Raw genomic sequence first — 27,156 nt, 5'->3', positions numbered from 1 at the left:
CCCACATATAGCTTACCACATCCGCACTGGGCAATATATATTACTCCAGAAGTCTGGCAGTTGATAAAATCCCTAATAACATATTTCTTGTTGTCAATTGGGTTAACAAATTCTTTCATCCTAGGCAGGAATCCACAAAAGATACACTTCCCACAGGGATGGGACCCTTTTATTGTAGACTTGAGCCATGTTCTTTCAGTTTTTTCAGCATAGAGGCTGTGAACCAGATGTTCTCTGATATTTTTCCCTCTCCTATATGTGATCGAAGGAAAAGGGGGGATGACATCTCTCAGATCATTGTCTGCCTGTAGAATAGGCCAGAATTGACGTAAGATATTCATTACCTGACGACTATTCTCGTCAAAAGTGCCAATACATCGTACCGTCTTAGTTATTGTTCCCGTTGTCTGTTTACTTTTCAGTAGCTCCTGTCTTGGGGTGTCACGAGCCCTAGCGAAGGCTCTATGAAGAACCTTCTTAGGATACCCCCTACTGATAAATCTGTTGTATAAAGTCCTGCATTCCCGTAGGAATGCTTCATCTGTGGAGCTGTTTCTCTTGGCTCGCAAGTATTGTCCCACGGGGATGCCTCTCTTGAGGGGGGCAGGATGATGACTGCCCCACTCAAGAAAGCTATTGGTAGACGTGGGTTTCCTATATATGCATGTTTGGACGCTGCCATTGGGCTGCAGAGAAATCTGTAGGTCAAGAAAGTTGATGGTGGTCTGGTGAATTTCTGAAGTAAAAAACATCCCTATTGTATTGTTATTAAGTGTAGTGACAAATTGCTGGAATAGTGCTTCTGTGCCGTCCCAAAATAATAAAACATCATCAATAAATCGTGCCCAAAATAAAATGTGCGAGGTATACTGGAGATGGGTGTCTGTGAATACAATAGTGTCTTCCCACCACCCTAAGAAAAGATTTGCAAAATTAGGTGCACATGCCGTGCCCATTGCTGTGCCTTTGTGCTGTAAATAAAAGTGACCATCAAAAATAAAATAATTGTGTGTGAGTAAAAAGTGAAGGAGTGACAAAATAAATTGATTGTGCTCAATAAATTGTGTTCCTCTCGTGTTCAGGAAGTATTCAACCGCCTTTAGGCCCAATTCATGTTTTATGTTAGTATACAATGCCTCGACATCGAGACTCGCCACATGTGTATTTGGTGGAAAAGAGATTTCCTGCAGTCTAGATACTGCGTCCCCTGTATCCCTAACATAAGACGGTAAGGCTTGGACAAATGGAGTTAACATCTGGTTCACATATTGACTAATTCCCTCCGTGAGATTTTCATTTCCCGATACAATTGGACGTCCTGGGATAGGTATTTTTCTTTTATGTATCTTAGGTAATGCATACATTGTTGCTATAGTAGGCTTCACATTCAGCATATACCTAAATTCATCTTCAGTGATCAATCCATTATTTTTCGCCTCCGTAAGTATCAGTCTCAGTTCATTCAGGAATCTCTCAGTGGGGTTGGATTCAAGACGTCGATATGTTGTTTCATCCCGGATTAGTCGTCGGACCATATCCAGGTAATCATCTTTATTCATAATCACTATATTCCCCCCCTTATCGGAGGGCTTAATGATTATGTCCTGATTTTCTTCCAGATCACGTAATGCTTGATTCTCCTCACAGGTAAGATTTTGGTTTCCCCTCTTCCTAGGTCTCAACTCTTCCAATTTGGTACTAACCATCTGTACAAAGATGTTAATATTATCGAATTGTGTAAAATTGGGTGTTGTTCGACATCTAGGTTTTAAATCCGAAAAAGGTGGACTGGGTCTCCTTGTACCACTTTCACCTTCCTCTAGTAGTTCATAAAGATCACTCACCACTTGATTATCCAACCTTGCCTCTATATCACTATCACGTGATTTGTGCACTTTGTGCAGAGCAAGTTTCCTTGCGAACAGATTAATATCCTTAATCCATTCGAAGGAATCAAATTGTGGTGTAGGTGTATAGGATAGTCCCTTTTTCAACAGCTTAATCTGATCCTTAGTGAGGATATACGATGAAAAATTGCATATCTGCATTTCATCCTTCTTCTCCTCATCTAGTTTTTCTTGTTGGACGGATACGCCCATTTGTACCTGTCCCTCAACTGGACGCCTTCCCCTAAAAAAAGGGGGGATATGTTTGGATTCTGGCCTCCTGACATAATTTGTGCTGCCGTGGTTGTTATAGATGGCTGTATCAAAGGTGTAAACTGTAAGGCAGACGAATAAGATGTAATGGAGGCGGATCCCTCTCCATTTCGATTTATTGTTGGTATCGGCATATTGGGAGGCATTTCTGTTTGTATGGGACCTCCTTGTTGAGGAGCACCCATTTGTATTGGTCCTGTCTGTTGGGGGTGAACTGTACTTCCTCCCCATTGTTGTTGAGGGAAGCTAATAGGATTCGATAAATTATTATTAGCTGTATGGGGGTTGGTCACTATGCCACCTTGTTGTGTCTGATACTGGGTAATACCCTGTGCTTGTGATTGAGGGTACTGGTAGTTATGGTTATTGAATCCCTGATGTTGATTAGGATTTTTAGATCCTCTATATCCAGTCTTTTTGTTGTAAGGAGGTCTTTTTTTGTGATATTTGTTTTTGATCTGTTGATTGAACTGATATTTTGGTGTGTTAGTTTTGGACTGATCGTCTGATTCGGAATAATCAGATTCGGAGATATCAGTATATTTATTATAAGAGGTATCCACGGGTTTTTTAGTATATATTTGTCCGGACTCAAAATCCTTTTTGTCCCGTATATACTTCTTATGTTTCTTTTCTTTGATTTCCGATTGTAAATTCTGAATGTTCCTTTGTAATCGTTGTTCCCAGTTAGTAAAATCAGGATTACTTTTGAAGGTCTGTATCTCCTCTAGTTTGGTCTCTAATAAGATGCTTACTGAGTTAAAGGCTTTTTTCTCATAGGATAGTAGATAATCTATCATACGTAATGAGTTCTCAGTGAGTACTTTTTGCCACCCAGTAATAAAATCAGGGTCTTCTTGGTGCGAATTAGGGACTATATTAATTCGTAGTCCTCTATATACCAAGCCTTGTTGAAGATAAGTCTCTAGACTTGCTACTTCCCACCAGGAGCGCAAATATTTCTTATATATTCTCTGTAAATTGCGAAATGCTGTATTTATATCCACCTGATTTAGAGGCAATTCATTAGAGGAGAAAACATGCTGAGCTTCAGTCATAAATAATTCAGGATTCAGCTTGTTTGAGAGAAAACCTGCCATAATATGGGAGACTTCCCTTTTTGTACCGTATATGGTCAGGTCCAATAATGGGGGAGTTAACCCCTATTAATATATGATCCAACTGCGGACCAATATATGGAGGGTTATTTAAACCAATTCACCAAAAGATCACCGAAGTGATCCACTAATTCCCTATATTTCCCATATATTTGTTGAAAGGTATAATCTTTATTAATTTCAAAACACCAACAAAAAAGGAGTTAAAATTTGCAGTGTATCTCTCCTCCTGTATTATTAGTTATCTGTGCCAGCCAGGCATCACCTATTATCTACCTGTGTGTACCTGCAGTGTACACACGGTTAATGGAGGAGTCTACACTGTATATTAAAAAACCTGTCCTATGCCCCCCTCGACATGTTTCGCCGCAAGACGCGGCTTTGTCAAGAGGCTTAGGGGCACTGAATGAAAAAGCGCCAAAACAGGGGTTAAATAACCTCCTATTGTGACATCATGGTGGGGTGATATCCACTTCTGATTGGTGGGACACCATCCCATCCAATCATCCTCTATTTAATTTGATGGACATTTCCATGCGCCTATTGCTGCTCTCATAGTTCAACCAATCCGCATAGTTGTTTATTGGTTGCCTCGGTAATACATCACATGATTGCTGCGTCATGATCTCAGAGCCGATGTTCACATCCGCCTCCTGCGCTATGACCCCTGCGCGAGCTCTTGTACCAGCGCCGATATCCACATCCGCTTCCTGCGCCGTGACCCCTGCGCGAGCTCTTACACCAGCGAGCGTACCTTACTGTCGGAGCTGCGCAGTTCTATATGCGCGGGGACTTAGTCTCCACGGGCATTTCCAAATAGATATAATAGTCAGTCACTATGTAATTTCATATGCGCCAGAATTTTTCTATATAAGGGCTGCGTGATGTAATCTGCGCACATACTTGGTCTTTCATAGTGCTCCATGTTGATAGGGATAAGCTCCAATAAAATACATTATTGCTCTATATGATATTCTATATTATTCTATATTGTATATTATTATCACCATAGAAGTAGTTAATTATTTAGTGATAATTAAAAGGCAGCATATTGGTCCATCATGGTTAGTCCATCTACAATTCCCTCCCTGATGTCACTTCGGCAAGGTGTTTAATAATTGTGTTGATAAATGTACACGATGTTTATACATTATGGCAGCTATTCTAAATGAATGCTGAGAAGGTAAATCCCTCATTGAGTCCATTAGGGCTCAGGCTTTTGAGTCGCTGTATCCATCTTGCTTCTTCACGGAGTAATTTCTTATCTAAATTGCCTCTTCTGGGGCCCAATGTCATCTTGATTAGTCCCCAAAATTTAAGGGTTTGTATATCACCTCTATGAAAATTTCTAACATGTCTCGCCAGTGGGGTATCAGTCCCGGTGCGGATAGTGCTGAGATGTTGAGATATCCGTCTTCTCAGTTGCTGTGTGGTTTTGCCCACATATAGCTTACCACATCCGCACTGGGCAATATATATTACTCCAGAAGTCTGGCAGTTGATAAAATCCCTAATAACATATTTCTTGTTGTCAATTGGGTTAACAAATTCTTTCATCCTAGGCAGGAATCCACAAAAGATACACTTCCCACAGGGATGGGACCCTTTTATTGTAGACTTGAGCCATGTTCTTTCAGTTTTTTCAGCATAGAGGCTGTGAACCAGATGTTCTCTGATATTTTTCCCTCTCCTATATGTGATCGAAGGAAAAGGGGGGATGACATCTCTCAGATCATTGTCTGCCTGTAGAATAGGCCAGAATTGACGTAAGATATTCATTACCTGACGACTATTCTCGTCAAAAGTGCCAATACATCGTACCGTCTTAGTTATTGTTCCCGTTGTCTGTTTACTTTTCAGTAGCTCCTGTCTTGGGGTGTCACGAGCCCTAGCGAAGGCTCTATGAAGAACCTTCTTAGGATACCCCCTACTGATAAATCTGTTGTATAAAGTCCTGCATTCCCGTAGGAATGCTTCATCTGTGGAGCTGTTTCTCTTGGCTCGCAAGTATTGTCCCACGGGGATGCCTCTCTTGAGGGGGGCAGGATGATGACTGCCCCACTCAAGAAAGCTATTGGTAGACGTGGGTTTCCTATATATGCATGTTTGGACGCTGCCATTGGGCTGCAGAGAAATCTGTAGGTCAAGAAAGTTGATGGTGGTCTGGTGAATTTCTGAAGTAAAAAACATCCCTATTGTATTGTTATTAAGTGTAGTGACAAATTGCTGGAATAGTGCTTCTGTGCCGTCCCAAAATAATAAAACATCATCAATAAATCGTGCCCAAAATAAAATGTGCGAGGTATACTGGAGATGGGTGTCTGTGAATACAATAGTGTCTTCCCACCACCCTAAGAAAAGATTTGCAAAATTAGGTGCACATGCCGTGCCCATTGCTGTGCCTTTGTGCTGTAAATAAAAGTGACCATCAAAAATAAAATAATTGTGTGTGAGTAAAAAGTGAAGGAGTGACAAAATAAATTGATTGTGCTCAATAAATTGTGTTCCTCTCGTGTTCAGGAAGTATTCAACCGCCTTTAGGCCCAATTCATGTTTTATGTTAGTATACAATGCCTCGACATCGAGACTCGCCACATGTGTATTTGGTGGAAAAGAGATTTCCTGCAGTCTAGATACTGCGTCCCCTGTATCCCTAACATAAGACGGTAAGGCTTGGACAAATGGAGTTAACATCTGGTTCACATATTGACTAATTCCCTCCGTGAGATTTTCATTTCCCGATACAATTGGACGTCCTGGGATAGGTATTTTTCTTTTATGTATCTTAGGTAATGCATACATTGTTGCTATAGTAGGCTTCACATTCAGCATATACCTAAATTCATCTTCAGTGATCAATCCATTATTTTTCGCCTCCGTAAGTATCAGTCTCAGTTCATTCAGGAATCTCTCAGTGGGGTTGGATTCAAGACGTCGATATGTTGTTTCATCCCGGATTAGTCGTCGGACCATATCCAGGTAATCATCTTTATTCATAATCACTATATTCCCCCCCTTATCGGAGGGCTTAATGATTATGTCCTGATTTTCTTCCAGATCACGTAATGCTTGATTCTCCTCACAGGTAAGATTTTGGTTTCCCCTCTTCCTAGGTCTCAACTCTTCCAATTTGGTACTAACCATCTGTACAAAGATGTTAATATTATCGAATTGTGTAAAATTGGGTGTTGTTCGACATCTAGGTTTTAAATCCGAAAAAGGTGGACTGGGTCTCCTTGTACCACTTTCACCTTCCTCTAGTAGTTCATAAAGATCACTCACCATTTGATTATCCAACCTTGCCTCTATATCACTATCACGTGATTTGTGCACTTTGTGCAGAGCAAGTTTCCTTGCGAACAGATTAATATCCTTAATCCATTCGAAGGAATCAAATTGTGGTGTAGGTGTATAGGATAGTCCCTTTTTCAACAGCTTAATCTGATCCTTAGTGAGGATATACGATGAAAAATTGCATATCTGCATTTCATCCTTCTTCTCCTCATCTAGTTTTTCTTGTTGGACGGATACGCCCATTTGTACCTGTCCCTCAACTGGACGCCTTCCCCTAAAAAAAGGGGGGATATGTTTGGATTCTGGCCTCCTGACATAATTTGTGCTGCCGTGGTTGTTATAGATGGCTGTATCAAAGGTGTAAACTGTAAGGCAGACGAATAAGATGTAATGGAGGCGGATCCCTCTCCATTTCGATTTATTGTTGGTATCGGCATATTGGGAGGCATTTCTGTTTGTATGGGACCTCCTTGTTGAGGAGCACCCATTTGTATTGGTCCTGTCTGTTGGGGGTGAACTGTACTTCCTCCCCATTGTTGTTGAGGGAAGCTAATAGGATTCGATAAATTATTATTAGCTGTATGGGGGTTGGTCACTATGCCACCTTGTTGTGTCTGATACTGGGTAATACCCTGTGCTTGTGATTGAGGGTACTGGTAGTTATGGTTATTGAATCCCTGATGTTGATTAGGATTTTTAGATCCTCTATATCCAGTCTTTTTGTTGTAAGGAGGTCTTTTTTTGTGATATTTGTTTTTGATCTGTTGATTGAACTGATATTTTGGTGTGTTAGTTTTGGACTGATCGTCTGATTCGGAATAATCAGATTCGGAGATATCAGTATATTTATTATAAGAGGTATCCACGGGTTTTTTAGTATATATTTGTCCGGACTCAAAATCCTTTTTGTCCCGTATATACTTCTTATGTTTCTTTTCTTTGATTTCCGATTGTAAATTCTGAATGTTCCTTTGTAATCGTTGTTCCCAGTTAGTAAAATCAGGATTACTTTTGAAGGTCTGTATCTCCTCTAGTTTGGTCTCTAATAAGATGCTTACTGAGTTAAAGGCTTTTTTCTCATAGGATAGTAGATAATCTATCATACGTAATGAGTTCTCAGTGAGTACTTTTTGCCACCCAGTAATAAAATCAGGGTCTTCTTGGTGCGAATTAGGGACTATATTAATTCGTAGTCCTCTATATACCAAGCCTTGTTGAAGATAAGTCTCTAGACTTGCTACTTCCCACCAGGAGCGCAAATATTTCTTATATATTCTCTGTAAATTGCGAAATGCTGTATTTATATCCACCTGATTTAGAGGCAATTCATTAGAGGAGAAAACATGCTGAGCTTCAGTCATAAATAATTCAGGATTCAGCTTGTTTGAGAGAAAACCTGCCATAATATGGGAGAATTCCCTTTTTGTACCGTATATGGTCAGGTCCAATAATGGGGGAGTTAACCCCTATTAATATATGATCCAACTGCGGACCAATATATGGAGGGTTATTTAAACCAATTCACCAAAAGATCACCGAAGTGATCCACTAATTCCCTATATTTCCCATATATTTGTTGAAAGGTATAATCTTTATTAATTTCAAAACACCAACAAAAAAGGAGTTAAAATTTGCAGTGTATCTCTCCTCCTGTATTATTAGTTATCTGTGCCAGCCAGGCATCACCTATTATCTACCTGTGTGTACCTGCAGTGTACACACGGTTAATGGAGGAGTCTACACTGTATATTAAAAAACCTGTCCTATGCCCCCCTCGACATGTTTCGCCGCAAGACGCGGCTTTGTCAAGAGGCTTAGGGGCACTGAATGAAAAAGCGCCAAAACAGGGGTTAAATAACCTCCTATTGTGACATCATGGTGGGGTGATATCCACTTCTGATTGGTGGGACACCATCCCATCCAATCATCCTCTATTTAATTTGATGGACATTTCCATGCGCCTATTGCTGCTCTCATAGTTCAACCAATCCGCATAGTTGTTTATTGGTTGCCTCGGTAATACATCACATGATTGCTGCGTCATGATCTCAGAGCCGATGTTCACATCCGCCTCCTGCGCTATGACCCCTGCGCGAGCTCTTGTACCAGCGCCGATATCCACATCCGCTTCCTGCGCCGTGACCCCTGCGCGAGCTCTTACACCAGCGAGCGTACCTTACTGTCGGAGCTGCGCAGTTCTATATGCGCGGGGACTTAGTCTCCACGGGCATTTCCAAATAGATATAATAGTCAGTCACTATGTAATTTCATATGCGCCAGAATTTTTCTATATAAGGGCTGCGTGATGTAATCTGCGCACATACTTGGTCTTTCATAGTGCTCCATGTTGATAGGGATAAGCTCCAATAAAATACATTATTGCTCTATATGATATTCTATATTATTCTATATTGTATATTATTATCACCATAGAAGTAGTTAATTATTTAGTGATAATTAAAAGGCAGCATATTGGTCCATCATGGTTAGTCCATCTACAATTCCCTCCCTGATGTCACTTCGGCAAGGTGTTTAATAATTGTGTTGATAAATGTACACGATGTTTATACATTATGGCAGCTATTCTAAATGAATGCTGAGAAGGTAAATCCCTCATTGAGTCCATTAGGGCTCAGGCTTTTGAGTCGCTGTATCCATCTTGCTTCTTCACGGAGTAATTTCTTATCTAAATTGCCTCTTCTGGGGCCCAATGTCATCTTGATTAGTCCCCAAAATTTAAGGGTTTGTATATCACCTCTATGAAAATTTCTAACATGTCTCGCCAGTGGGGTATCAGTCCCGGTGCGGATAGTGCTGAGATGTTGAGATATCCGTCTTCTCAGTTGCTGTGTGGTTTTGCCCACATATAGCTTACCACATCCGCACTGGGCAATATATATTACTCCAGAAGTCTGGCAGTTGATAAAATCCCTAATAACATATTTCTTGTTGTCAATTGGGTTAACAAATTCTTTCATCCTAGGCAGGAATCCACAAAAGGTACACTTCCCACAGGGATGGGACCCTTTTATTGTAGACTTGAGCCATGTTCTTTCAGTTTTTTCAGCATAGAGGCTGTGAACCAGATGTTCTCTGATATTTTTCCCTCTCCTATATGTGATCGAAGGAAAAGGGGGGATGACATCTCTCAGATCATTGTCTGCCTGTAGAATAGGCCAGAATTGACGTAAGATATTCATTACCTGACGACTATTCTCGTCAAAAGTGCCAATACATCGTACCGTCTTAGTTATTGTTCCCGTTGTCTGTTTACTTTTCAGTAGCTCCTGTCTTGGGGTGTCACGAGCCCTAGCGAAGGCTCTATGAAGAACCTTCTTAGGATACCCCCTACTGATAAATCTGTTGTATAAAGTCCTGCATTCCCGTAGGAATGCTTCATCTGTGGAGCTGTTTCTCTTGGCTCGCAATTACGTCAATTCTGGCCTATTCTACAGGCAGACAATGATCTGAGAGATGTATGCATTCCTACGGGAATGCAGGACTTTATACAACAGATTTATCAGTAGGGGGTATCCTAAGAAGGTTCTTCATAGAGCCTTCGCTAGGGCTCGTGACACCCCAAGACAGGAGCTACTGAAAAGTAAACAGACAACGGGAACAATAACTAAGACGGTACGATGTATTGGCACTTTTGACGAGAATAGTCGTCAGGTTGTTACGCCGAGCGCTCCGGGTCCCCGCTCCTCCCCGGAGCGCTCGCTTCACTCTCCCCGCTGCAGCGCTCCGGTCACGTCCTCTGACCCGGGGTGCTGCGATTCCGCTGCCAGCCGGGATGCGATTCGTGATGCGGGTAGCGCCCGCTCGCGATGCGCACCCCGGCTCCCCTACCTGACTCGCTCTCCGTCTGTTCTGTCCCGGCGCGCGCGGCCCCGCTCCCTAGGGCGCGCGCGCGCCGGGTCTCTGCGATTTAAAGGGCCACTGCGCCGCTGATTGGCGCAGTGGTTCCAATTAGTGTGTTCACCTGTGCACTTCCCTATATCACCTCACTTCCCCTGCACTCCCTTGCCGGATCTTGTTGCCATTGTGCCAGTGAAAGCGTTCCTTGTGTGTTCCCAGCCTGTGTTCCAGACCTTCTGCCGTTGCCCCTGACTACGATCCTTGCTGCCTGCCCCGACCTTCTGCTACGTCCGACCTTGCTTCTGCCTACTCCCTTGTACCGCGCCTATCTTCAGCAGCCAGAGAGGTGAGCCGTTGCTAGTGGATACGACCTGGTCACTACTGCCGCAGCAAGACCATCCCGCTTTGCGGCGGGCTCTGGTGAAAACCAGTAGTGGCTTAGAACCGGTCCACTAGCACGGTCCACGCCAATCCCTCTCTGGCACAGAGGATCCACTACCTGCCAGCCGGCATCGTGACAGTAGATCCGGCCATGGATCCCGCTGAAGTTCCTCTGCCAGTTGTCGCTGACCTCACCACGGTGGTCGCCCAGCAGTCACAACAGATAGCGCAACAAGGCCAACAGCTGTCTCAACTGACCGTTATGCTACAACAGTTACTACCACAGCTTCAGCAGTCATCTCCTCCGCCAGCTCCTGCACCTCCTCCGCAGCGAGTGGCCGCTCCTGGGATACGCTTATCCTTGCCGGATAAATTTGATGGGGACTCTAAGTTTTGCCGTGGCTTTCTTTCCCAATGTTCCCTGCATCTGGAGATGATGTCGGACCTGTTTCCCACTGAAAGGTCTAAGGTGGCTTTCGTAGTCAGCCTTTTGTCCGGAAAAGCCCTGTCATGGGCCACACCGCTCTGGGACCGCAATGACCCTGTCACTGCCTCTGTACACTCCTTCTTCTCGGAAATCCGAAGTGTCTTTGAGGAACCTGCCCGAGCCTCTTCTGCTGAGACTGCCCTGTTGAACCTGGTCCAGGGTAATTCTTCCGTTGGCGAGTATGCCGTACAATTCCGTACTCTTGCTTCAGAATTGTCCTGGAATAATGAGGCCCTCTGCGCGACCTTCAAAAAAGGCCTATCCAGCAACATTAAAGATGTTCTGGCCGCACGAGAAATTCCTGCTAATCTACATGAACTTATTCACCTAGCCACTCGCATTGACATGCGTTTTTCCGAAAGGCGTCAGGAACTCCGCCAAGATATGGACTCTGTTCGCACGAGGCGTTTCCTCTCCTCGGCTCCTCTCTCCTCTGGTCCCCTGCAATCTGTTCCTGTGCCTCCCGCCGTGGAGGCTATGCAGGTCGACCGGTCTCGCCTGACACCTCAAGAGAGGACACGACGCCGTATGGAGAACCTCTGCCTGTACTGTGCTAGTACCGAACACTTCCTGAGGGATTGTCCTATCCGTCCTCCCCGCCTGGAAAGACGTACGCTGACTCCGCGCAAAGGTGAGACAGTCCTTGATGTCTACTCTGCTTCTCCACGTCTTACTGTGCCTGTGCGGATGTCTGCCTCTGCCTTCTCCTTCTCTACAGTGGCCTTCTTGGACTCTGGATCTGCAGGAAATTTTATTTTGGCCTCTCTCGTCAACAGGTTCAACATCCCCGTGACCAGTCTCGCCAGACCCCTCTACATCAATTGTGTAAATAATGAAAGATTGGACTGTACCATACGTTTCCGCACGGAGCCCCTTCTTATGAGCATCGGATCTCATCATGAGAGGATTGAACTTTTGGTCCTCCCCAATTGCACCTCGGAAATTCTCCTTGGACTTCCCTGGCTTCAACTTCATTCCCCAACCCTGGATTGGTCCACTGGGGAGATCAAGAGTTGGGGGTCCTCTTGTTCCAAGAACTGTCTAAAACCGGTTCCCAGTAACCCTTGCCGTAACCCTGTGGTTCCTCCAGTAACCGGTCTCCCTAAGGCCTATATGGACTTCGCGGATGTTTTCTGCAAAAAACAAGCTGAGACTCTACCTCCTCACAGGCCTTATGATTGCCCTATCGACCTCCTCCCGGGCACTACTCCACCCCGGGGCAGAATTTATCCTCTCTCTGCCCCAGAGACTCTTGCCATGTCCGAATACGTCCAGGAGAATCTTAAAAAGGGCTTTATCCGTAAATCCTCCTCTCCTGCCGGAGCCGGATTTTTCTTTGTGTCCAAAAAAGATGGCTCCCTACGTCCTTGCATTGACTACCGCGGTCTTAATAAAATCACGGTTAAGAACCGCTACCCCTTACCCCTCATCTCTGAACTCTTTGATCGCCTCCAAGGTGCCCACATCTTTACTAAATTGGACTTAAGAGGCGCCTATAACCTCATCCGCATCAGAGAGGGGGACGAGTGGAAAACGGCATTTAACTCCAGAGATGGACACTTTGAGTATCTGGTCATGCCCTTTGGCCTGTGCAACGCCCCTGCCGTCTTCCAAGACTTTGTCAATGAAATTTTTCGTGATCTGTTATACTCCTGTGTTGTTGTATATCTGGACGATATCCTAATTTTTTCTGCCAATCTAGAAGAACACCGCCAGCATGTCCGTATGGTTCTTCAGAGACTTCGTGACAACCAACTCTATGCCAAAATTGAGAAATGTCTGTTTGAATGCCAATCTCTTCCTTTTCTAGGATATTTGGTCTCTGGCCAGGGTCTACAGATGGATCCAGACAAACTTTCTGCCGTCTTAGATTGGCCACGCCCCTCCGGACTCCGTGCTATCCAACGCTTTTTGGGGTTCGCCAATTATTACAGGCAATTTATTCCACATTTTTCTACCATTGTGGCTCCTATCGTGGCTTTAACCAAAAAAAATGCTGATCCCAAGTCCTGGCCTCCTCAAGCAGAAGACGCCTTTAAACGACTCAAGTCTGCCTTTTCTTCGGCTCCCGTCCTCTCCAGACCTGACCCTTCCAAACCCTTCCTATTGGAGGTTGATGCCTCCTCAGTGGGAGCTGGAGCTGTTCTTCTACAAAAAAATTCTTCCGGGCATGCTGTCACTTGTGGTTTTTTCTCTAGGACCTTCTCTCCAGCGGAGAGGAACTACTCCATCGGGGATCGAGAGCTTCTAGCCATTAAATTAGCACTTGAGGAATGGAGGCATCTGCTGGAGGGATCAAGTTCTCCTGTTATTATCTACACCGACCACAAGAACCTCTCCTACCTCCAGTCTGCCCAACGGCTGAATCCTCGCCAGGCCCGGTGGTCTCTGTTCTTTGCCCGATTTAATTTTGAGATTCACTTTCGTCCTGCCGATAAGAACATTAGGGCCGATGCTCTTTCTCGTTCCTCGGATGCCTCAGAAGTTGAACTCTCTCCGCAACACATCATTCCACCTGACTGCCTGATCTCCACTTCTCCTGCCTCCATCAGGCAGACTCCTCCAGGAAAGACCTTTGTTTCTCCTCGCCAACGCCTCGGAATCCTCAAATGGGGTCACTCCTCCCATCTCGCAGGTCATGCGGGTATCAAGAAATCTGTGCAACTCATCTCCCGCTTCTATTGGTGGCCGACTCTGGAGACGGATGTTGTGGACTTTGTGCGAGCCTGCACTATCTGTGCCCGGGATAAGACTCCTCGCCAGAAGCCCGCTGGTTTTCTTCATCCTCTGCCTGTCCCCGAACAGCCTTGGTCTCTGATTGGTATGGATTTTATTACTGATTTACCCCCTTCCCGTGGCAACACTGTTATTTGGGTGGTCGTTGATCGATTCTCCAAAATGGCACATTTCATCCCTCTTCCTGGTCTTCCTTCTGCGCCTCAGTTGGCTAAACAATTTTTTGTACACATTTTTCGTCTTCACGGGTTGCCTACGCAGATTGTCTCGGATAGAGGCGTCCAATTCGTGTCTAAATTCTGGAGGGCTCTCTGTAAACAACTCAAGATTAAATTAAATTTTTCTTCTGCATATCATCCCCAGTCCAATGGACAAGTAGAAAGAATTAACCAGATCTTGGGTGATTATTTGCGACATTTTGTTTCCTCCCGCCAGGATGACTGGGCAGATCTCCTCCCATGGGCCGAATTCTCATATAACTTCAGGGTCTCTGAGTCTTCCTCCAAATCCCCATTTTTCGTGGTGTACGGCCGTCACCCTCTTCCCCCCCTCCCTACTCCCTTGCCCTCTGGTCTGCCCGCTGTGGATGAAATTTCTCGTGACCTTTCCATCATATGGAGAGAGACCCAAAATTCTCTCTTACAGGCTTCATCACGCATGAAGAAGTTCGCGGATAAGAAAAGAAGAGCCCCTCCCGTTTTTTCCCCTGGAGACAAGGTATGGCTCTCCGCTAAATATGTCCGCTTCCGTGTCCCTAGCTACAAGTTGGGACCACGCTATCTTGGTCCTTTCAAAATTTTGTGTCAAATTAATCCTTTCTCTTATAAACTTCTTCTTCCTCCTTCTCTTCGTATCCCTAATGCCTTTCACGTCTCTCTTCTCAAACCACTCATCCTCAACCGTTTTTCTCCCAAATCTGTTCCTCCCACTCCTGTTTCCGGCTCCTCGGACATCTTCTCGGTCAAAGAAATCTTAGCTGCCAAAAAGGTCAGAGGGAAAATTTTTTTTTTAGTGGACTGGGAGGGTTGTGGTCCTGAAGAGAGATCCTGGGAACCTGAGGACAACATCCTAGACAAAAGTCTGCTCCTCAGGTTCTCAGGCTCTAAGAAGAGGGGGTGACCCAAGGGGGGGGGTACTGTTACGCCGAGCGCTCCGGGTCCCCGCTCCTCCCCGGAGCGCTCGCTTCACTCTCCCCGCTGCAGCGCTCCGGTCACGTCCTCTGACCCGGGGTGCTGCGATTCCGCTGCCAGCCGGGATGCGATTCGCGATGCGGGTAGCGCCCGCTCGCGATGCGCACCCCGGCTCCCCTACCTGACTCGCTCTCCGTCTGTTCTGTCCCGGCGCGCGCGGCCCCGCTCCCTAGGGCGCGCGCGCGCCGGGTCTCTGCGATTTAAAGGGCCACTGCGCCGCTGATTGGCGCAGTGGTTCCAATTAGTGTGTTCACCTGTGCACTTCCCTATATCACCTCACTTCCCCTGCACTCCCTTGCCGGATCTTGTTGCCATTGTGCCAGTGAAAGCGTTCCTTGTGTGTTCCCAGCCTGTGTTCCAGACCTTCTGCCGTTGCCCCTGACTACGATCCTTGCTGCCTGCCCCGACCTTCTGCTACGTCCGACCTTGCTTCTGCCTACTCCCTTGTACCGCGCCTATCTTCAGCAGCCAGAGAGGTGAGCCGTTGCTAGTGGATACGACCTGGTCACTACTGCCGCAGCAAGACCATCCCGCTTTGCGGCGGGCTCTGGTGAAAACCAGTAGTGGCTTAGAACCGGTCCACTAGCACGGTCCACGCCAATCCCTCTCTGGCACAGAGGATCCACTACCTGCCAGCCGGCATCGTGACACAGGTAATGAATATCTTACGTCAATTCTGGCCTATTCTACAGGCAGACAATGATCTGAGAGATGTCATCCCCCCTTTTCCTTCGATCACATATAGGAGAGGGAAAAATATCAGAGAACATCTGGTTCACAGCCTCTATGCTGAAAAAACTGAAAGAACATGGCTCAAGTCTACAATAAAAGGGTCCCATCCCTGTGGGAAGTGTATCTTTTGTGGATTCCTGCCTAGGATGAAAGAATTTGTTAACCCAATTGACAACAAGAAATATGTTATTAGGGATTTTATCAACTGCCAGACTTCTGGAGTAATATATATTGCCCAGTGCGGATGTGGTAAGCTATATGTGGGCAAAACCACACAGCAACTGAGAAGACGGATATCTCAACATCTCAGCACTATCCGCACCGGGACTGATACCCCACTGGCGAGACATGTTAGAAATTTTCATAGAGGTGATATACAAACCCTTAAATTTTGGGGACTAATCAAGATGACATTGGGCCCCAGAAGAGGCAATTTAGATAAGAAATTACTCCGTGAAGAAGCAAGATGGATACAGCGACTCAAAAGCCTGAGCCCTAATGGACTCAATGAGGGATTTACCTTCTCAGCATTCATTTAGAATAGCTGCCATAATGTATAAACATCGTGTACATTTATCAACACAATTATTAAACACCTTGCCGAAGTGACATCAGGGAGGGAATTGTAGATGGACTAACCATGATGGACCAATATGCTGCCTTTTAATTATCACTAAATAATTAACTACTTCTATGGTGATAATAATATACAATATAGAATAATATAGAATATCATATAGAGCAATAATGTATTTTATTGGAGCTTATCCCTATCAACATGGAGCACTATGAAAGACCAAGTATGTGCGCAGATTACATCACGCAGCCCTTATATAGAAAAATTCTGGCGCATATGAAATTACATAGTGACTGACTATTATATCTATTTGGAAATGCCCGTGGAGACTAAGTCCCCGCGCATATAGAACTGCGCAGCTCCGACAGTAAGGTACGCTCGCTGGTGTAAGAGCTCGCGCAGGGGTCACGGCGCAGGAAGCGGATGTGGATATCGGCGCTGGTACAAGAGCTCGCGCAGGGGTCATAGCGCAGGAGGCGGATGTGAACATCGGCTCTGAGATCATGACGCAGCAATCATGTGATGTATTACCGAGGCAACCAATAAACAACTATGCAGATTGGTTGAACTATGAGAGCAGCAATAGGCGCATGGAAATGTCCATCAAATTAAATAGAGGATGATTGGATGGGATGGTGTCCCACCAATCAGAAGTGGATATCACCCCACCATGATGTCACAATAGGAGGTTATTTAACCCCTGTTTTGGCGCTTTTTCATTCAGTGCCCCTAAGCCTCTTGACAAAGCCGCGTCTTGCGGCGAAACATGTCGAGGGGGGCATAGGACAGGTTTTTTAATATACAGTGTAGACTCCTCCATTAACCGTGTGTACACTGCAGGTACACACAGGTAGATAATAGGTGATGCCTGGCTGGCACAGATAACTAATAATACAGGAGGAGAGATACACTGCAAATTTTAACTCCTTTTTTGTTGGTGTTTTGAAATTAATAAAGATTATACCTTTCAACAAATATATGGGAAATATAGGGAATTAGTGGATCACTTCGGTGATCTTTTGGTGAATTGGTTTAAATAACCCTCCATATATTGGTCCGCAGTTGGATCATATATTAATAGGGGTTAACTCCCCCATTATTGGACCTGACCATATACGGTACAAAAAGGGAAGTCTCCCATATTATGGCAGGTTTTCTCTCAAACAAGCTGAATCCTGAATTATTTATGACTGAAGCTCAGCATGTTTTCTCCTCTAATGAATTGCCTCTAAATCAGGTGGATATAAATACAGCATTTCGCAATTTACAGAGAATATATAAGAAATATTTGCGCTCCTGGTGGGAAGTAGCAAGTCTAGAGACTTATCTTCAACAAGGCTTGGTATATAGAGGACTACGAATTAATATAGTCCCTAATTCGCACCAAGAAGACCCTGATTTTATTACTGGGTGGCAAAAAGTACTCACTGAGAACTCATTACGTATGATAGATTATCTACTATCCTATGAGAAAAAAGCCTTTAACTCAGTAAGCATCTTATTAGAGACCAAACTAGAGGAGATACAGACCTTCAAAAGTAATCCTGATTTTACTAACTGGGAACAACGATTACAAAGGAACATTCAGAATTTACAATCGGAAATCAAAGAAAAGAAACATAAGAAGTATATACGGGACAAAAAGGATTTTGAGTCCGGACAAATATATACTAAAAAACCCGTGGATACCTCTTATAATAAATATACTGATATCTCCGAATCTGATTATTCCGAATCAGACGATCAGTCCAAAACTAACACACCAAAATATCAGTTCAATCAACAGATCAAAAACAAATATCACAAAAAAAGACCTCCTTACAACAAAAAGACTGGATATAGAGGATCTAAAAATCCTAATCAACATCAGGGATTCAATAACCATAACTACCAGTACCCTCAATCACAAGCACAGGGTATTACCCAGTATCAGACACAACAAGGTGGCATAGTGACCAACCCCCATACAGCTAATAATAATTTATCGAATCCTATTAGCTTCCCTCAACAACAATGGGGAGGAAGTACAGTTCACCCCCAACAGACAGGACCAATACAAATGGGTGCTCCTCAACAAGGAGGTCCCATACAAACAGAAATGCCTCCCAATATGCCGATACCAACAATAAATCGAAATGGAGAGGGATCCGCCTCCATTACATCTTATTCGTCTGCCTTACAGTTTACACCTTTGATACAGCCATCTATAACAACCACGGCAGCACAAATAATGTCAGGAGGCCAGAATCCAAACATATCCCCCCTTTTTTTAGGGGAAGGCGTCCAGTTGAGGGACAGGGACAAATGGGCGTATCCGTCCAACAAGAAAAACTAGATGAGGAGAAGAAGGATGAAATGCAGATATGCAATTTTTCATCGTATATCCTCACTAAGGATCAGATTAAGCTGTTGAAAAAGGGACTATCCTATACACCTACACCACAATTTGATTCCTTCGAATGGATTAAGGATATTAATCTGTTCGCAAGGAAACTTGCTCTGCACAAAGTGCACAAATCATGTGATAGTGATATAGAGGCAAGGTTGGATAATCAAGTGGTGAGTGATCTTTATGAACTACTAGAGGAAGGTGAAAGTGGTACAAGGAGACCCAGTCCACCTTTTTCGGATTTAAAACCTAGATGTCGAACAACACCCAATTTTACACAATTCGATAATATTAACATCTTTGTACAGATGGTTAGTACCAAATTGGAAGAGTTGAGACCTAGGAAGAGGGGAAACCAAAATCTTACCTGTGAGGAGAATCAAGCATTACGTGATCTGGAAGAAAATCAGGACATAATCATTAAGCCCTCCGATAAGGGGGGGAATATAGTGATTATGAATAAAGATGATTACCTGGATATGGTCCGACGACTAATCCGGGATGAAACAACATATCGACGTCTTGAATCCAACCCCACTGAGAGATTCCTGAATGAACTGAGACTGATACTTACGGAGGCGAAAAATAATGGATTGATCACTGAAGATGAATTTAGGTATATGCTGAATGTGAAGCCTACTATAGCAACAATGTATGCATTACCTAAGATACATAAAAGAAAAATACCTATCCCAGGACGTCCAATTGTATCGGGAAATGAAAATCTCACGGAGGGAATTAGTCAATATGTGAACCAGATGTTAACTCCATTTGTCCAAGCCTTACCGTCTTATGTTAGGGATACAGGGGACGCTGTATCTAGACTGCAGGAAATCTCTTTTCCACCAAATACACATGTGGCGAGTCTCGATGTCGAGGCATTGTATACTAACATAAAACATGAATTGGGCCTAAAGGCGGTTGAATACTTCCTGAACACGAGAGGAACACAATTTATTGAGCACAATCAATTTATTTTGTCACTCCTTCACTTTTTACTCACACACAATTATTTTATTTTTGATGGTCACTTTTATTTACAGCACAAAGGCACAGCAATGGGCACGGCATGTGCACCTAATTTTGCAAATCTTTTCTTAGGGTGGTGGGAAGACACTATTGTATTCACAGACACCCATCTCCAGTATACCTCGCACATTTTATTTTGGGCACGATTTATTGATGATGTTTTATTATTTTGGGACGGCACAGAAGCACTATTCCAGCAATTTGTCACTACACTTAATAACAATACAATAGGGATGTTTTTTACTTCAGAAATTCACCAGACCACCATCAACTTTCTTGACCTACAGATTTCTCTGCAGCCCAATGGCAGCGTCCAAACATGCATATATAGGAAACCCATGTCTACCAATAGCTTTCTTGAGTGGGGCAGTCATCATCCTGCCCCCCTCAAGAGAAGCATCCCCGTGGGACAATACTTGCGAGCCAAGAGAAACAGCTCCACAGATGAAGCATTCCTACGGGAATGCAGGACTTTATACAACAGATTTATCAGTAGGGGGTATCCTAAGAAGGTTCTTCATAGAGCCTTCGCTAGGGCTCGTGACACCCCAAGACAGGAGCTACTGAAAAGTAAACAGACAACGGGAACAATAACTAAGACGGTACGATGTATTGGCACTTTTGACGAGAATAGTCGTCAGGTAATGAATATCTTACGTCAATTCTGGCCTATTCTACAGGCAGACAATGATCTGAGAGATGTCATCCCCCCTTTTCCTTCGATCACATATAGGAGAGGGAAAAATATCAGAGAACATCTGGTTCACAGCCTCTATGCTGAAAAAACTGAAAGAACATGGCTCAAGTCTACAATAAAAGGGTCCCATCCCTGTGGGAAGTGTACCTTTTGTGGATTCCTGCCTAGGATGAAAGAATTTGTTAACCCAATTGACAACAAGAAATATGTTATTAGGGATTTTATCAACTGCCAGACTTCTGGAGTAATATATATTGCCCAGTGCGGATGTGGTAAGCTATATGTGGGCAAAACCACACAGCAACTGAGAAGACGGATATCTCAACATCTCAGCATTATCCGCACCGGGACTGATACCCCACTGGCGAGACATGTTAGAAATTTTCATAGAGGTGATATACAAACCCTTAAATTTTGGGGACTAATCAAGATGACATTGGGCCCCAGAAGAGGCAATTTAGATAAGAAATTACTCTGTGAAGAAGCAAGATGGATACAGCGACTCAAAAGCCTGAGCCCTAATGGACTCAATGAGGGATTTACCTTCTCAGCATTCATTTAGAATAGCTGCCATAATGTATAAACATCGTGTACATTTATCAACACAATTATTAAACACCTTGCCGAAGTGACATCAGGGAGGGAATTGTAGATGGACTAACCATGATGGACCAATATGCTGCCTTTTAATTATCACTAAATAATTAACTACTTCTATGGTGATAATAATATACAATATAGAATAATATAGAATATCATATAGAGCAATAATGTATTTTATTGGAGCTTATCCCTATCAACATGGAGCACTATGAAAGACCAAGTATGTGCGCAGATTACATCACGCAGCCCTTATATAGAAAAATTCTGGCGCATATGAAATTACATAGTGACTGACTATTATATCTATTTGGAAATGCCCGTGGAGACTAAGTCCCCGCGCATATAGAACTGCGCAGCTCCGACAGTAAGGTACGCTCGCTGGTGTAAGAGCTCGCGCAGGGGTCACGGCGCAGGAAGCGGATGTGGATATCGGCGCTGGTACAAGAGCTCGCGCAGGGGTCATAGCGCAGGAGGCGGATGTGAACATCGGCTCTGAGATCATGACGCAGCAATCATGTGATGTATTACCGAGGCAACCAATAAACAACTATGCGGATTGGTTGAACTATGAGAGCAGCAATAGGCGCATGGAAATGTCCATCAAATTAAATAGAGGATGATTGGATGGGATGGTGTCCCACCAATCAGAAGTGGATATCACCCCACCATGATGTCACAATAGGAGGTTATTTAACCCCTGTTTTGGCGCTTTTTCATTCAGTGCCCCTAAGCCTCTTGACAAAGCCGCGTCTTGCGGCGAAACATGTCGAGGGGGGCATAGGACAGGTTTTTTAATATACAGTGTAGACTCCTCCATTAACCGTGTGTACACTGCAGGTACACACAGGTAGATAATAGGTGATGCCTGGCTGGCACAGATAACTAATAATACAGGAGGAGAGATACACTGCAAATTTTAACTCCTTTTTTGTTGGTGTTTTGAAATTAATAAAGATTATACCTTTCAACAAATATATGGGAAATATAGGAAATTAGTGGATCACTTCGGTGATCTTTTGGTGAATTCATTTTCTATAAAGCTGACCCTATTCCAATGTTACGCTTTTGGTAACATTTTAGATAAGCAATCCGATCCAACATAACCCAAGTTCAGTTAGAACTCTGCTAAAAGTTTAAATCAGCTCTAAATTTGGGCAGTTCAGTTCAGCAGAACTTATAAGGATCATAAAATCCCAAAGTAAGGATGCAAATAGCTCTCCCTGATAATCAGGGGGCAGTATAGGTGTGATGTCAGAGCCACTATAAAAAATAACTATACATAAAGCTTTAAGCGTGACATGTATATTTGTGGTACATTGATTGATTCTAGAACACCAATTCAGTTGCTACCAAAATTGGATATTTTTTTTTTTTACAGCTTCATCCATTACCTCTTCACTTTACAGACATGAAACCTGTTGCTACTCCCAAAAAGGGATAATTTTTGGACCAATTTGAAAAAGTAATTGATTAATCTGATACCTCTGTGTGTGTATAGAGACTGGCAGGCATAATACTATCCTATGTGACATAATATGGTTATACAAGTTATAAGGGCTCTTAGACAGGGTTCAGAGAAGCGGCTGTCCCACAGTCAAGATATTTCACAGTTAAAAGCAATAAATACATTTTAGGTCATTGCTTCATTTAATTAACATTCAATTGAAATGTATACTTATTAACAGGTTTAGTTATATAGATTACCTAGAATTCCTTGGTCAATACAACGTACTGATCCATTTGTACAGTTGCTATAAGGAGAAATTGAGAAAATTTTTAGACACATATAAAGGTAATAATAAGCATAATTTAAAGTGCACCTGTCATTAACAAAAACTTTTTATATAATGTAGAAAATAACATTATATGTATATTTGTAATATACGTTGGTTAAAATTTTTTTTATATTTTGGGGTGAAAAATGCTGTCCCTGCAGCTATTGCCTGTGTGTCTTTGGGAGGAGTCCAAATACAGGCAGTGAGGGGATGACAAGCAGGGCTCTGTGTAGGCTCCTGGCTTGTTAATAATCCTGATGTGTGAGCTGGGAGCGTGTCACAGATCCTCACTAAACAGAGCCCTGCTTGTCCTCAGTGCACATAGCCCTGCTTGTCCTCAGTGCACAGAGCCCTGTTTGTCCTCAGTGCACAGAGCCCTGCTTGTTCTTAGAGCCGTCCCTGCTTGTCCTCAGTGCACAGAGCCTTGCTTGTCCTAAGTGTACAGAGTTCTGCTTGTCCTCAGTGTACAGAGCCCTGCTTGTTCTCAGTGTATAAAGTCCTGCCTTTCCTCAGTGTACAGATCCCTGCTTGTCCACACTGCACAGAGCCCTGCTTGTCCTCAGTGCACAGAGCTCTACTTGTCCTCACTGCACAGATCCCTGCTTGTTCTCAGTGCACAGAGCTGTCCCTGCTTGTCCTCAGTGCACAGAGCCCTTCTTGTCCTAAGTGTACAGAGCCCTGCTTGTCCTCAGTGTATAAAGTCTTGCCTTTGCTCCGTGCACAGATCCCTGCTTGTCCTCACTGCACAGAGCCCTGCTTGTCCTCACTGCACAGAGCCATGCTTGTCCTCACTGCAGAGCCCTGCTTGTCCTCACTGCACAGAGCCGTGCTTGTCCTCACTGCACAGAGCCGTGCTTGTCCTCACTGCACAGAGCCCTGCTTGTCCTCATTGCAGAGAGCCCTCCCTGCTTGTTCTCAGTGCACAGAGCCCTGCTTGTCCTCAGTGTATAGAGCTCTGCTTGTCCTCAGTGTACAGAGCCCTGCTTGTTCTCAGTGTATAAAGTCCTGCCTTTCCTCGGTGAACTGAGCCCTGCCTGTCCTCAGTGCACAGAGCCCTGCTTGTCCTCACTGCACAGAGCCTTGCTTGTCCTCACTGCACTGAGCCCTGCTTGTCCTCACTGCACAGAGCCCTGCTTGTCCTCACTGCACAGAGCCCTGCTTGTCCTCACTGCAGAGCAGTGTAGGTTTGTTATGGGGATTTGCTCTGGCTCTGGACAGTTCCTGACATGAACAGATGTGTCAGCAGAGAGCACTGTGGACAGACAGAAAGGAAATTCAAAAAGAAAAGAACTTTCTCTGTAGTATATAACAGCTAATTAGTACTGTAAGGATTAAGATTTTTTAATAGAAGTAATTTTCAAATCTGCATAACTTTCTGGCACCAGTTGATTTAAATAAATTGTTTTCCGACCGGAGTACCCCTTTAACTGTGTGCCACAAACAATGATTTTTGATGATTTTAGCAATGCAAAATTTTGGATTACAGATATCCTAGATAAATAACTTTAAATAGCTTACATTACCATATAAGTCGTCCAACATGAAAAGGTTCATTGGCTGACACAGGAAACCCCTTATAGTAGCATGGACAGTTCTCCCTTTTCACACAAAAACCTCTTTCATCTAGATATGTTCCATTTGGACATACACAACCATCAACTGTATGGAATTTAAAGCTGCATGTAGGGTCTGGTTCAGACAGGGAACGGCAGGTGGGAATACAGGTAGACACTGTATAACTGTACACAAATGATGGGGGACAGTGGTGTAGAAAGTTCCCTTGGAGGACAGAAAAAAATGGTTAGTTATGCACAAATATATAAAAAGGTCGTATTTTTCCACATCTAATCTAGTCCAGTGCTGAAAAACATATCCCCTATCCTAAGAATAGGGGATAAGTTTCAGATCGCGGGGGGTCCAACCACTGGGGCCCCGGCAGCCCGCGGGAAGGGGGCGTGTTGACCACCTCACGAAGCGGTGGCTGACATGCCCCCTCAATGCAACTCTATGGCAGAGCCATAGTGCTGTATTGAGGGGGCATGTCGGCCACAGCTTTGTGCAGTGGTCGACACGCGCTATCTGACCAGCGAACAGGAGATTGAGGGGGGCCCCAGCGGTAGGACCCCCTGCGATCGGAAACGTATCCCCTATCCTTAGGATAGGGGATATGTTTTTCAGCACTGGACTACTCCTTAGGCCTCTGCCACTCCACTGTGCACGTCCTAGCACTACTCTTCCTGACATACTTATTAGGAGTACAATATGCTTCACTACGCTTAAAACAGTATTTGCCTAGAACACCAGCCGGTGATTACTTTTCCCTGGCCTTTCACAGTATCTAGGCCCTTGAGAGTTTAACAGGTGCAAAATAGTACACTACTTAGATGTAGGTATGTGGTATGTACTAATGAGGGCAGAAAAATGTGCTACAGTACCCTTAAAAATGCGTATTTTTACCTGTGTCCCAGATTCCAAAATTCCTTTAGAATCAGAAAATGTCAGAATACCACCTGACATTCAAAATAATAAAATGATACATATGTTCTTTGAAAAAAAGGATCCTTCATTAGATGACAATAGGAGTATTGTGTGTTCCAGTGACATTAGCTCATCGTAGGAACAGGAAAGCATGATACAACTTAATTCTGCAACTGAAGAACCACAGCAAAGAATGAACGACTGAAAGCCTACTGGAACTCAGGAACTTCAAAATGGTCTACCACCTGGAATAGTCAATTCTAACAGCTGGTGGTCAGTATCCACAGTTCCCTGTTTCTGCTAGTCCTTGGCAATATTCCTTTTATTACTGGTATCAAAATGGCAATAATGCTGGGAGAGTAACTCAAGGATACCCACGTGTTTACAACAATACACAGTCAACCAATCCTTATAATCAGTCATCTTCATTTGCAGTTCCAAAATCCTATAATACAATCCAGCCTTAGGGTGCATGCACACCCCATTTTTGCTTTACAGTTCCCATATACGGTTTAAAGTTAAAAACCATATGGAACCGTATAGAAAACCATATGCATTGACTTAACATTGTAAACCGTATGTCAAACGCATCAACCGGTTGGTCCGTTTTGCATCACATACAGTTTTGTATGTTTTCTTTACCCGTACCCAAAACCGTAGTCTACCACGTTTTTTGGTCCAGGTGGAAAACCGTATTAAACCGTATTCATTTTTTTAAACATGGGAGTCAATGGGAACCGTACAGAACCGATGTGCGTTCGGTTCCATCCGGTTTTCACCGTATGTTTCTTGACTTTGAACAGTTATTTTTTTATTGGAATTTCAATCAAACAAGTGAAACTTTATTCAAAATGGAATGAAAAGTTAAAAACGTATACTTTTTTTTCTTAAAAGACGGATGCAACCGAACATAATTTTTCAAAGCCTATACGTTTTTTCACCGTATAGTTTTAAATTTGTACACACAAATTGAAACAGTTTATTCAGGTTTTGAGGAATCCGTTTTTCATCAAAACCCTGATACGGGAACTGTATTGCAAAAACGTGATGTGCATGCACCCTTACTCTGGTTTCAATGGACACATTCAAGCACAGATGTAGTCAGTTTCTGGCCCCTTTGGTACCAATTTGGCATACAATTAAGCAGATCTATCCTCTTCCTCAAATCAGAATCAATTGCCAAATCCATACTCTTATAGTTCTACTGGAAATACAGGCTGGCCATGGAGTTCTTGGCAATAATAAAGAAAACATGATGAAAGATGAAACAGAATTAAACGGTGAAACAAGACAATGATCTCTGGATTCAATATATTAATTTGTTATTGCAAAAACTTTGCAGTTGACTACTTGCAGTATTTCATTTTTATAAGCAAAATACTTATTTTTATATATTTTTCAATTTTTTATAGAAGAGTTTTCCTCGGGCACTTGTTTAACCTGTTGGGGACGAAGGGCGTATGCATACGCCCTTGCGTCCTGGCACTTAAGGGCGTATCCATACGCCCGTGGGAATTTCGGTCCCCGCCGCACGCCGGGCTGGGACTGGACCGGGGTGACTGGTGATATCACCCCACGTCGGTGAACGGCGCAAATCACAAGTGAATTCACACTTGTGATTTGCGCCGATTCCGGGTCATACGGGTCTATGGT

At 43.7% G+C, this 27,156-nt stretch overlaps 1 protein-coding gene across 1 annotated transcript in view; it reads right to left on the bottom strand.

The window, feature by feature from the left end:
- Positions 1-27,156, bottom strand: part of LOC130276902 (mucin-2-like) — a 379,260-nt gene that overhangs the window by 313,833 nt on the left and 38,271 nt on the right. Inside the window, exons 2-3 of the mRNA XM_056526896.1 lie at positions 24,549-24,804; positions 22,955-23,001 (exon numbers count right to left, since the gene is read on the bottom strand). The gene's annotated coding sequence lies outside the window, so the exon portion shown is untranslated. The remainder of the gene's footprint in view (positions 1-22,954; positions 23,002-24,548; positions 24,805-27,156) is intronic.

The sequence above is a fragment of the Hyla sarda genome, chromosome 6 (genome assembly GCF_029499605.1).
Source record: "Hyla sarda isolate aHylSar1 chromosome 6, aHylSar1.hap1, whole genome shotgun sequence".
NCBI classification, from domain to species: domain Eukaryota; kingdom Metazoa; phylum Chordata; class Amphibia; order Anura; family Hylidae; genus Hyla; species Hyla sarda.
Note: the sequence above shows the minus strand (reverse complement) of the source record. Positions and strands in the feature narration are given on the sequence as shown.